General features: G+C 45.0%; 1 pseudogene; it reads left to right on the forward strand.

Annotated features, from left to right (window-relative positions):
* The first annotated feature begins 9,320 nt into the window (after positions 1-9,320).
* Positions 9,321-9,439, forward strand: LOC134930440 (5S ribosomal RNA; annotated as a pseudogene).
* The last annotated feature ends 4,469 nt before the right edge of the window (positions 9,440-13,908 follow it).

The following is a 13,908-nucleotide window of genomic DNA, read 5'->3' on the forward strand; positions in this document are numbered from 1 at the left end:
AAAGCATCCCTGAAATTTTTTTGTCGGATTCAGGTGTGTTTTGGATTCGGGTGTTTTTTTACAAAAAACCCTCAAAAACAGCTCAAGTCATAGAATTTGGGGGTCATTTTGATCCCATAGTATTATTAACCTCAATAACCATAATTTCCACTAATTTCAGTCTATTCTGAATACCTCACACCTCACAATATTATTTTTAGTCCTAAAATTTGCACCGAGGTCGCTGGATGACTAAGCTAAGCAACCCAAGTGGCCGACACAAACACCTGGCCCATCTAGGAGTGGCACTGCAGTGTCAGACAGGATGGCACTTCCAAAAAATAGTCCCCAAACAGCACATGATGCAAAGAAAAAAAGAGGCGCAATGAGGTAGCTGTGTGACTAAGCTAAGCGACCCAAGTGGCCGACACAAAGACCTGGCCCATCTAGGAGTGGCACTGCAGTGTCAGACAGGATGGCACTTCAAAAAAATAGTCCCCAAACAGCACATGATGCAAAGAAAAAAAGAGGCGCAATGAGGTCGCTGGATGACTAAACTAAGTGACCCAAGTGGCCGACACAAACACCTGGCCCATCTAGGAGTGGCACTGCAGTGTCAGACAGGATGGCAGATTTAAAAAATAGTCCCCAAACAGCACATGATGCAAAGAAAAAAAGAGGTGCACCAAGGTCGCTGGATGGCTAAGCTAAGCGACACAAGTGGCCGACACAAACACCTGGCCCATCTAGGAGTGGCACTGCAGTGTCAGGCAGGATGGCAGATTTAAAAAATAGTCCCCAAACAGCACATGATGCAAAGAAAAAAAGAGGTGCACCAAGGTCGCTGGATGGCTAAGCTAAGCGACACAAGTGGCCGACACAAACACCTGGCCCATCTAGGAGTGGCACTGCAGTGTCAGGCAGGATGGCACTTCAAAAAAATAGTCCCCAAACAGCACATGATGCAAAGAAAAATGAAAGAAAAAAGAGGTGCAAGATGGATTTGTCCTTGTTTATGTTGTATAAACAGGACATGCACACTTTAACGAACCCATCATTTCAGCGACAGGGTCTGCCACATGACTGTGACTGAAATGACTGGTTGGTTTGTGCCCCCACCAAAAAAGAAGCAATCAATCTCTCCTTGCACAAACTGGCTCTACAGAGGCAAGATGTCCACCTCCTCCCCATCGTCTGATTCCTCACCCCTTTCACTGTGTACATCCCCCTCCTCACAGATTATTAATTCGTCCCCACTGGAATCCACCATCTCAGGTCCCTGTGTACTTTCTGGAGGCAATTGCTGGTGAATGACTCCGCGGAGGAATTGATTATAATTAATTTTGATGAACATCATCTTCTCCACATTTTCTGGAAGTAACCTCGTACGCCGATTGCTGACAAGGTGAGCGGCTGCACTAAACACTCTTTCGGAGTACACACTGGAGGGGGGGCAACTTAGGTAAAAAAAAGCCAGTTTCTTTCTGCAAGGGCCTCCAAATTGCCTCTTTATCCTGCCAGTATACGTACGGACTGTCTGACGTGCCTACTTGGATGCGGTCACTCATATAATCCTCCACCATTCTTTCAATGGTGACAGAATCATATGCAGTGACAGTAGACGACATGTCCGTAATCGTTGGCAGGTCCTTCAGTCCGGACCAGATGTCAGCACTCGCTCCAGACTGCCCTGCATCACCGCCAGCGGGTGGGCTCGGAATTCTTAGCCTTTTCCTCGCACCCCCAGTTGCGGGAGAATGTGAAGGAGGAGCTGTTGACGGGTCACGTTCCGCTTGACTTGACAATTTTCTCACCAGCAGGTCTTTGAACCTCTGCAGACTTGTGTCTGCCGGAAAGAGCGATACAACGTAGGTTTTAAATCTAGGATCGAGCACGGTGGCCAAAATGTAGTGCTCTGATTTCAACAGATTGACCACCCGTGAATCCTGGTTAAGCGAATTAAGGGCTCCATCCACAAGTCCCACATGCCTAGCGGAATCGCTCTGTTTAGCTCCTCCTTCAATGTCTCCAGCTTCTTCTGCAAAAGCCTGATGAGGGGAATGACCTGACTCAGGCTGGCAGTGTCTGAACTGACTTCACGTGTGGCAAGTTCAAGTTGTGCCTCTTATGGAAAGCGGTGATACAAAGCGTAGCCTGCCTAGGAACGAGTTGGGGTTTGCGAGATGCTGCTACTGGTGCCGCCGCTGCTGTTCTTGCTGCGGGAGGCAATACATCTACCCAGTGGGCTGTCACAGTCATATAGTCCTGAGTCTGCCCTGCTCCACTTGTCCACATGTCCGTGGTTAAGTGGACATTGGGTACAACTGCATTTTTTAGGACACTGGTGACTCTTTTTCTGACGTCTGTGTACATTTTCGGTATCGCCTGCCTAGAGAAATGGAACCTAGATGGTATTTGGTACCGGGGACACAGTACCTCAATCAAGTCTCTAGTTGCCTGTGAATTAACGGTGGATACCGGAAACACGTTTCTCACCACCCAGGCTGCCAAGGCCTGAGTTATCCGCTTTGCAGCAGGATGACTGCTGTGATATTTCATCTTCCTCGCAAAGGACTGTTCGACAGTCAATTGCTTACTGGAAGTAGTACAAGTGGTCTTCCGACTTCCCCTCTGGGATGACGATCGACTCCCAGCAGCAACAACAGCAGCGCCAGCAGCAGTAGGCGTTACACTCAAGGATGCATCGGAGGAATCCCAGGCAGGAGAGGACTCGTCAGACTTGACAGTGACATGGCCTGCAGGACTATTGGCTTTCCTGTCTAAGGAGGAAATTGACACTGAGGGAGTTGGTGGTGTGGTTTGCAGGAGCTTGGTTACAAGAGGAAGGGATTTAGTGGTCAGTGGACTGCTTCCGCTGTCATCCAAAGTTTTTGAACTTGTCACTGACTTCTGATGAATGCGGTCCAGGTGACGTATAAGGGAGGATGTTCCTAGGTGGTTAACGTCCTTACCCCTACTTATTACAGCTTGACAAAGGCAACACACGGCTTGACACCAGTTGTCCGCATTTCTGTTGAAATAATTCCACACCGAAGAGGTGATTTTTTTTGTATTTTGACCAGGCATGTCAATGGCCATATTCGTCCCACGGACAACAGGTGTCTCCCCGGGTGCCTGACTTAAACAAACCACCTCACCATCAGAATCCTCCTTGTCAATTTCCTCCCCAGCGCCAGCAACACCCATATCCTCATCCTGGTGTACTTCAACAGTGACATCTTCAATTTGACTATCAGGAACTGGACTGCGGGTGCTCCTTCCAGCACTGGCAGGGGGCGTGCAAAGGGTGGAAGGCGCAACCTCTTCCCGTCCAGTGTTGGGAAGGTCAGGCATCGCAACCGACACAACTGGACTCTCCTTGGGGATTTGTGATTTAGAAGAACGCACAGTTCTTTGCTGTGCTTTTGCCATCTTAACTCTTTTAAGTTTTCTAGCAGGAGGATGAGTGCTTCCATCCTCAGGTGAAGCTGAACCACTAGCCTTGAACATAGGCCAGGGCCTCAGCCGTTCCTTGCCACTCCGTGTCGTAAATGGCACATTGGCAAGTTTACGCTTCTCCTCAGACGATTTTGATTTAGATTTTTGGGTCATTTTACTGAGCTTTATTTTTTTGGATTTTACATGCTCTCTACTATGACATTGGGCATCGACCTTGGCAGACGACATTGATGGCATTTCATCGTCTCGGCCATGACTAGTGGCAGCAGCTTCAGCACAAGGTGGAAGTGGATCATGATCTTTCCCTATTTTACCCTCCACATTTTTGTTCTCCATTTTTTAATGTGTGGAATAGCAATGGCCTACTACTATATATACTGCGCACAACTGAAATGCACCACAGGTATGGATGGATAGTATACTTGACGACACAGAGGTAGGTAGAGCAGTGGCCTTCTGTACCGTACTGCTATATATTATATACTGGTGGTCAGCAAACTGCAAAACTGAAATGCACCACAGGTATGGATGGATAGTATAATTGACGACACAGAGGTAGGTAGAGCAATGGCCTTCTGTACCGTACTGCTATATATTATATACTGGTGGTCAGCAAACTGTGCAAAACTGAAATGCACCACAGGCATGGATGGATAGTATACTTGAAGACACAGAGGTAGGTAGAGCAGTGGTCTACTGTACCGTACTGCTATATATTATATACTGGTGGTCAGCAAAATTATGCACTATACTCCTACTATATATACTACAATGCAGCACAGATATGGAGTGTTTTTCAGGCAGAGAACGTATAATACTGGTGGTCACTGGTCAGCAAAACTCTGCACTGTACTCCTCATATAATACTGGTGGTCCCCAGTCCCCACAATAAAGCAGTGTGAGCACAGATAAATGCAGCACACTGAGCACAGATATGGGAGCGTTTTTCAGGCAGAGAACGTATAATACTGGTGGTCACTGGTCAGCAAAACTCTGCACTGTACTCCTCCTATATAATACTGGTGGTCCCCAGTCCCCACAATAAAGCAGTGTGAGCACAGATATATGCAGCACACTGAGCACAGATATGGAGTGTTTTTCAGGCAGAGAACGTATAATACTGGTGGTCACTGGTCAGCAAAACTCTGCACTGTACTCCTCCTATATAATACTGGTGGTCCCCAGTCCCCACAATAAAGCAGTGTGAGCACAGATATATGCAGCACACTGAGCACAGATATGGAGCGTTTTTCAGGCAGAGAACGTATAATACTGGTGGTCACTGGTCAGCAAAACTCTGCACTGTACTCCTCCTATATAATACTGGTGGTCCCCAGTCCCCACAATAAAGCAGTGTGAGCACAGATATATGCAGCACGCTGAGCACAGATATGGAGCGTTTTTCAGGCAGAGAACGTATAATACTGGTGGTCACTGGTCAGCAAAACTCTGCACTGTACTCCTCCTATATAATACTGGTGGTCCCCAGTCCCCACAATAAAGCAGTGTGAGCACAGATATATGCAGCACACTGAGCACAGATATGGAGCATTTTTCAGGCAGAGAACGTATAATACTGGTGGTCACTGGTCAGCAAAACTCTGCACTGTACTCCTCCTATATAATACTGCTGGTCCCCAGTCCCCACAATAAAGCAGTGTGAGCACAGATAAATGCAGCACACTGAGCACATATATGGAGCATTTTTCAGGCAGAGAACGTATAATACTGGTGGTCACTGGTCAGCAAAACTCTGCACTGTACTCCTCCTATATAATACTGCTGGTCCCCAGTCCCCACAATAAAGCAGTTTGAGCACAGATATATGCAGCACACTGAGCACAGATATGGAGCGTTTTTCAGGCAGAGAACGTATAATACTGGTGGTCACTGGTCAACAAAACTCTGCACTGTACTCCTCCTATATAATACTGGTGGTCCCCAGTCCCCACAATAAAGCAGTGTGAGCACAGATATATGCAGCACACTGAGCACAGATATGGAGCGTTTTTCAGGCAGAGAACGTATAATACTGGTGGTCACTGGTCAGCAAAACTCTGCACTGTACTCCTCATATAATACTGGTGGTCCCCAGTCCCCACAATAAAGCAGTGAGCACAGATATTTGCAGCCACCTGAATAAAACTGAGAGGACGCCAGCCACGTCCTCTCACTATCATTTCCAATGCACGAGTGAAAAATGGCGGCGACACGCGGCTACTTATATAGAATACGAATCTCGCGAGAATCCGACCGCGGGATGATGACGTTCGGGCGCGCTCGGGTTAACCGAGCAAGGCGGGAAGGTTCGAATCTGCCTCGGACCCGTGTAAAAAGGGTGAAGTTCGGGGGGGTTCGGATTCCGAGGATCCGAACCCGCTCATCACTAGTTAGGATAAAGGAAAATGTGTATAAACTGGTATATCGTTGGTATTATGTACCTTCTCGTTTGAAGGCGATGTACCCTGATGTTACAGACGGCTGTTGGAGGGGTTGTGCTTCTGAGGGGACATATATGCATATTTGGTGGACCTGCCCGAAGCTGCTACCTTTATGGAAAGAAGTTGTCCGACTTCTTTCATCCCTGTTTTCCACCCCAAGCCCCCTGGACCCTAAATACTTTCTACTGCCTCTAGACCTTCCGACTTTAACAACGCATCAGAACAAGTTATTACGTCATGTGGCTACTGCCACGACATGTCAAATAGCGAAGGCCTGGAGGTTGCCCTCCCCACCGTCCCTACAATCCGTTGTCACTTACATTTGGTACGTTTATAAGATGGAATATATGACCAGTGTCATTAGACAATCCGCCAGGGCGTTCGATAAAATCTGGGCACCCTGGCTCACTTCTCAAAATGCCCCCTCCCCATTTGGTAGCTGATTAAGCTAAGGTGCTTTTTATGTTGGCTGCCCGGATCCCGCCACTCGGACCTCCCCTCCTCTTCTTTTATCTACCTCCCCTTTTGCCCACAATCTTGTTTCTTCCTTTCCCTGTCTCTATTCTTCCTGTTCTCTCACTCCCCTGGGCTGGTTGGCCACACCATAGACCTAGAGGACTCTTTCTTTTCTTGCACTATCTTTGTTGTCTCACTTAAAAAAGAAAAGGATTTACTCACTTGATTATTGTTATTTCTCTGTTGTGTACATCTTAGTATTATATTGTTTTTCTATGTTTATGAAACACCGTTTATGTGTATTACTGTATATCAACCAATAACATTTTTCTAAAAATAAAATAAAATTCTACACACAATACCCCATAATGACAACATGAAAAAAGTTTTTTTGAGATTTTTGCAAATTTATTAAAAATCAAAAACTAAGAAATCACATATACATAAGTATTCACCGCCTTTGCCATAAAGCTCAAAATTGAGCTCAGGTGCATCCTGTTTCCACTGATCATCCTTGAGATTTTCCTACAGCTTAATTGGAGTCCACCTGTGGTAAATTCAGTTGATTGGACATGATTTGGAAAGGCACACACTGTCTATATAAGGTCCCACACTTGACAGTGCATGTCTGAGCACAAACCAAGCATGAAGTCAAAGGAATTGTCTGTAGACCTCCGAGACAGGATTGTCTCGAGGCACAAATCTGAGGAAAGGTACAGAAAATATCTGCTTTCTCACTTTGCCGTCCTACCCCCATCCAATATAAGAACACGAAGGCCTCACACAAAATGGCTTACACTAGTCACAAGCACTTCATTACCCCCATGTCTTCTGACACAGTTATTATCTCATCCCCATCCCAGAAGAAGGAGGGTATAGCTCCTTATTATGGTAACCAAGTCATACCCAATCTGTGGTACAGTTATTATTTTTTATTAATTTTCATTAGTACGTATTAATACGGATGGTGTAATGGGTAGCATTACTGCCTCACAGCACTAAGGTCATGGGTTTGATTCCCACCATGGCCCTAACTGTGTGGAATTTGTATATTCTACCCGTACTTGTGTGGGTTTACTCCACAATCCAAAAATATACTGGTAGGTTAATTGGGTCCCGAGAAAATTAACCCTAGCGTGAATGTGACTGCGTGTATATGAGATAGGGAATATAGATTGTAAGCTCCAATGGGGCAGGGACTGATGTGAATGACCAAATATTCTCTGTAAAGCGCTGCGGAATATGTGTGCGCTATATAAATAACTGGTATTAAATAAATAAATTATTTTCCATTTACCCGCCCCACAGATTTCCGATTGTAGACATTATTAATGACCCAGGTTCCTTGTATCTAAATTAGTGGCATAATACCTACCTCACCAGCTATGCTGGACAGCTTTTCAATCATGTATATATCGTACCTTGTACTAGACCACAGGGACACAGGACTATGAATTTAATCTTTGCCCAGATAATAGTCACTTTTGACTCGCTATCAAGGTACAACGGGTCACTCACATTGTTCATAAAATGTACTTGCTTTCGAAAGAATGCATTTCAGCAACAATCCAGCTCAGTGACCAATTACAATTAGCCGTGTACTCCGGACGGCAGACATTAATAATCGCCTGTAATAGAACACCGGGCCTCCTACGGTCACTTAGCAATGACCAACATTGATGTAGCCACCTCCCTCATCATATGTCACTAGACGCTAAGCTAGGGAGGCGGAATACTCCAATATCCGCCTTCCCCGAGTGTCACCTAGCAACCACTCACACGAGGACAGTTCCACCTCCTCCGCCACACGTCATATGAGGGAGAGGTGAGTACCGACCCACTAAGGAGGCGTAATACCCAAACGCCTATCATCAATATTCGTCTCTTACTTAGCATCATCTAGTAACCACTCACCCTGGACAACTCACCCCTCTGCCACAAGTCATATGACGAAGAGGCAAGGACCGACCCACCATAGAGGTGTAATATCCAATTGCCTATCATCATAACATGGACTAGAGTATGTATATCATTGACATCCCCAGCGCACACGATTGGTCTGCGCTCTTACCACATGGTTTTAAACCGGGCCGGGGGACACATTTTGACAGGCACAACCGGAAGTGATCAAGCCCGAGGACGGGCAAAAACGTGTCTTCCACAGGACCCCACTCACCTGCTAACACCTCCTGATATACCAGGTGCCGTACATATACTTTTGGACTGGGGGTGCCAGATAGGTACTAATTTATCCACAGTTTCTCTGGACCCACATGTATTGCTCTGTTGACAACAGGTATTTCTCTTTGATATGATCTATACACCATGATGTCATTTGTGTGAAGTAATACCGTGCATCTTATCTCTAGCTCATTTTGCTCACAATTAGAGAAATCTCACCACGATCAACTCCTATATGCACTATATCTCTCTCTCCGTTAAGGGGCAGTTTGACCAATGAATATTATTATTCTGTGAACAGTTTGTAATACCTGGGGATCGACTGCCTGATTGGGTATATATATATATATATATATATATATATATACCAGAACAATTATCTTTTTTAGTGCTCAAATTGGTAAAGTAGGACCACATATTTAACCAATTATTACCCTGGCAATTGAATACAGAGCGCAATACCTACTACATTCTGAATGTATTTATATATCAGATTTGTATACTTATCAGGAGCAACTCAAATATATTGTAGTTTATTGTTAGTTCATTGGACCCTCTTAAGAAAGAGTTATTCTCCTCTATCACTTCTCTTTGATCCTACATTGGATATTTTCTCACCTAAACTCATTAAGTGGACTCTCATCTGCGATCCAGGTAATATGTGCCTAACGCAGACAGCAGATCCACTGTGTTCTTTATACTTTGGGGCTCATTTTTGAACCCACACTTTTTTGTTCTCTCTTTACCAACTCTTCCTTCTATCGAGGTGCACTCTCATTAGCGTTGTGGCAAATCAGTCCAATCCCCTACAACCACACCTTACAGCAAATGCCCGATCTTGTCTGATCTTGGAAACCAAACGGTTTAGGGCTAGGTTAGTACCTGGAAGGGAGACCCTCAGAGAATACCAAGTGTTGTAGAGAACTTTGGACTGCCATGGATGCGTGATTCAGGCCAAACACTAACAGCAGGATCACCACTTTCTTCCTTCATACTTTTGTAATGGCGAATTATAGCCTCTTCATTTGTCAATTTCTCTCAGAATTGTTTTTGCAATCAAACAGCATGATTACCATCAAATTAACAATGTCCTTATGAACATACAAACAGGTGATTAGGCTTCCCCATTGTTGAATGACCCATTGGGGTCTCAATAATACAGATTTATCTGTACGGGTCAATGTGAAAAAGATGTAGTACTGTTGTGTCTACATCTTTTTAATCTCTTCCATAAAGAGACAGACCAGAACATCTCTTAATTTTTTACTTTTTAATTTTATTATCTTTACTTATAGAGATGTCTTCATATTGTCTATGGGATATTAATTAATTTTAGCAAAAATAATAAAAGTTATTTTTTACCTTTTATTTCTTATCCAAATCTATGTGAAATCTTTATAATATTAACTTAAGAACAAGAGTGCGCCCACACAAGAGTCTTCTTTCTCTCTATTTTGGTTGTATATGTAGCACGTAGGAATAGGTGGGATGTCTATGCAGGTGCCGGTGTCAGTTGACATAACTGGATTCTTCGCCCCGGGATCACCTCTTCAACTGGATCTCGCTGCTAGAACCCTAGGCAGAGGGACGAGGAACCCCAACCCTGGAGGACCTAACACATATGTCACCACATGTTAGGAAGGTGACATAAAGATTTATTATTCGGGAACAAAATAATGATCACTGCTGTAACTTTAACTTTCAGTTAAGAATTAGGAATGTATCCACATTTACAGTACAATATCAAAGTATAATCACATCAAAGGCTCAGCATCAATTAGAATGTAACAAAATAGATGTACTACATATAGTAAACTGCACTTCGCAGCAAAGACATTCACGTTGGGTGATAAGCATCAGAATTTGGCATAACCTAAGGAGATACAGTTCCCTAATCACCTCATAAAGTTGTCTTAGTACTAGTCTTCCGTGTCTACTAGGTGGCAGTCTGACTTTAACTGGCCCTGCAAGCTGTTGCTGACTAGTGCATGTACTCAGTTTGTGGCTGCTCCAAGTAGCGAAGAAGTCCTTTTAAGTCTTTGTAGGGTGAATGCCTTTCTACTTGCAGTCCCAAAGGTAGCAGATAAGCAAATAAATCACAGTAAATAAATAGCAGAATGTAGCACAGTTCATAGGTGCGGAATAGTAGGCTGAAGGTACACAGTTTACAGCAAGCAGTACCGTGTGGAATGAAGAATAGCATGCACATTCCTCACAGAGTTCAGTCAAGATGGGGAAGCATGCTTAGACAGGTGCAACAAGGGATTCATTAACATGCATACAGCATAATTCTCTTAGGATGCAAAGGAGAACAGTTTTTTAGGCACACAAAATGAGTGATGCAGAATTTGTACCTCAAGCTGAGTCAACGTCTGGGGCTCTGCTTAGCTGAATCTGCAGGGACGGGAGTGGCAGTGTCTCTCTCTCTAAGTTTGATGTAAGATTACAGGGAGGTATGTTTTTCAAAGTACCACAGTTCCCAGCACCGCATTATATCCCTCAGAGTCATCTGATTTTTCCCTCAGGCTATCGCAGTGATGCTGAATAACTGAGTAGAAAGGGATAATGGCAGAGCGTCTCTCCTCATTAACTATGAGTGTTGTCCCTAACTGTGGGTGTTGGATGAGGTGTTTGTGCAGCAGAAGGAGGTACCTGTCACCCAGGGCCGGACTGGCCATTAGTTTTACCGGGGAAAGTCCCGGGGGGGCCGATTGGTGTGTGTGGCCGCTTGTCATATGAGGCCCCTCCACCCGCACGTCACCAACGCAATGTGTGTCCTAACTATAGTACCGCGGCCACTGGCCGCTATTAGGAGAAGAGGCCCTCCCCCACCACCACCCAGCTGTCCAGAAGAGAAGGTCTGCGTTCCAAACGTCATTTACGTCATCGGCGCGGACCTCGGCGGAAGAGACAGTGCGGCCGCGAGGATTCATCTCGTCGGTGACGGTGAGTATGAGTCTTCTAACCGTCTCTAACCCATTTTCGATCAGGTAGAGGCGAGCTCTTATGAAATACATGTGCTGCTGCGTGGTCACTTCTGTCACAGTGCGCGGCCAGCCGGCTCCATGCATTGACTCAACACTCTCTGTATATGTAAATTAAACCTCAATTAGGGAGTTATTGTTGAGGTAAATAAACCGATGCCCATCAGCAGGTGATTCAGGGGAGCCCCCAGGGTCTTTGTGAAACTTTGCAATACACAGTCACAGCAATATAGTATCACAGTGTCGGCTCCATTGGATTGTGTGTGTATGTATATAAAGTATATATATATATGTGAATATATATATATATATATACTAGTGATGAGCACATACACTCGGAAACCGAACCCCCCCGAACTTCACCCTTTTTACACGGGTCCGAGCCATACTCGGATTCTCCCGTATGGCTCGGGTAACCCGAGCGCGCCCGAACGTCATCATCCCGCTGTCGGATTCTCGCGAGATTCGGATTCTATATAAGCAGCCGCGCGTCGCCGCCATTTTCACTCGTGCATTGGAAATGTTAGGGAGAGGACGTGGCTGGCGTCCTCTCCGTTATTGTTGAACTTGATTGTGCTGTGCACTATTGCTTAATTGTGGGGAGGGCTGGGGAGCAGCTGTATATAGGAGGAGTACAGTGCAGAGTTTTGCTGATCAGTGACCACCAGTTATCCGTTCTCTGCCTGAAAAAAACGCTCCATATCTGTGCTCACAGTGTGCTGCATATATCTGTGCTCACACTGCTTAATTGTGGGGACTGGGGAGCAGCTGTATTATATAGCAGGAGTACAGTGCAGAGTTTTGCTGACAGTGACCACCAGTATACGTTGTCTGCCTGAAAAACACTCCATATCTGTGCTCAGTGTGCTGCTTTATTGTGGGGACTGGGGACCACCAGTATAATATTATATAGGAGGAGTACAGTGCAGAGTTTTGCTGACCAGTGACCACCAGTATATAATATATAGCATTACGGTACAGTAGGCCACTGCTGTACCTACCTCTGTGTCGTCATTCATTAAGTATACTATCCATCTACATTCTATACCTGTGGTGCATTTTAGTTTTGCAGTTTGCTGACACAGTGACCACCAGTATACTATATATAGCAGTACGGAAGGCCACTGCTGTACCTACCTCTGTGTCGTCATTCATTAAGTATACTATCCATCTACATTCTATACCTGTGGTGCATTTTAGTTTTGCAGTTTGCTGACACAGTGACCACCAGTATACTATATATAGCAGTACGGAAGGCCACTGCTGTACCTACCTCTATGTCGTCATTCATTAAGTATACTATCCATCTACATTCTATACCTGTGGTGCATTTTAGTTTTGCAGTTTGCTGACACAGTGACCACCAGTATACTATATATAGCAGTACGGTACGGAAGGCCACTGCTGTACCTACCTCTGTGTCGTCATTCATTAAGTATACTATACATCTACATTCTATACCTGTGGTGCATTTTAGTTTTGCAGTTTGCTGACACAGTGACCACCAGTATACTATATATAGCAGTACGGAAGCTGTACCTACCTCTATGTCGTCATTCATTAAGTATACTATCCATCTACATTCTATACCTGTGGTGCATTTTAGTTTTGCAGTTTGCTGACACAGTGACCACCAGTATACTATATATAGCAGTATGGAAGGCCACTGCTGTACCTACCTCTGTGTCGTCATTCATTAAGTATACTATCCATCTACATTCTATACCTGTGGTGCATTTTAGTTTTGCAGTTTGCTGACACAGTGACCACCAGTATACTATATATAGCAGTACGGAAGGCCACTGCTGTACCTACCTCTGTGTCGTCATTCATTAAGTATACTATCCATCTACATTCTATACCTGTGGTGCATTTTAGTTTTGCAGTTTGCTGACACAGTGACCACCAGTATACTATATATAGCAGTACGGAAGGCCACTGCTGTACCTACCTCTGTGTCGTCATTCATTAAGTATACTATCCATCTACAGTCTATACCTGTGGTGCGCCTCTTTTTTTCTTTGCATCATGTGCTGTTTGGGGACAATTTTTTTGAAGTGCCATCCTGCCTGACACTGCAGTGCCACTCCTAGATGGGCCAGGTGTTTGTGTCGGCCACTTGTGTCGCTTAGCTTAGTCACACAGCAACCTTGGTGCGCCTCTTTTTTTCTTTGCATCATGTGCTGTTTGGGGACTATTTTTTTGAAGTGCCATCCTGCCTGACACTGCAGTGCCACTCCTAGATGGGCCAGGTGTTTGTGTCGGCCACTTGTGTTGCTTAGCTTAGTCACACAGCGACCTTGGTGCGCCTCTTTTTTTCTTTGCATCATGTGCTGTTTGGGGACTATTTTTTTGAAGAGCCATCCTGCCTGACACTGCAGTGCCACTCCTAGATGGGCCAGGTGTTT

Source organism: Pseudophryne corroboree, chromosome 5, assembly GCF_028390025.1.
Source record: "Pseudophryne corroboree isolate aPseCor3 chromosome 5, aPseCor3.hap2, whole genome shotgun sequence".
Lineage (NCBI taxonomy): Eukaryota > Metazoa > Chordata > Amphibia > Anura > Myobatrachidae > Pseudophryne > Pseudophryne corroboree.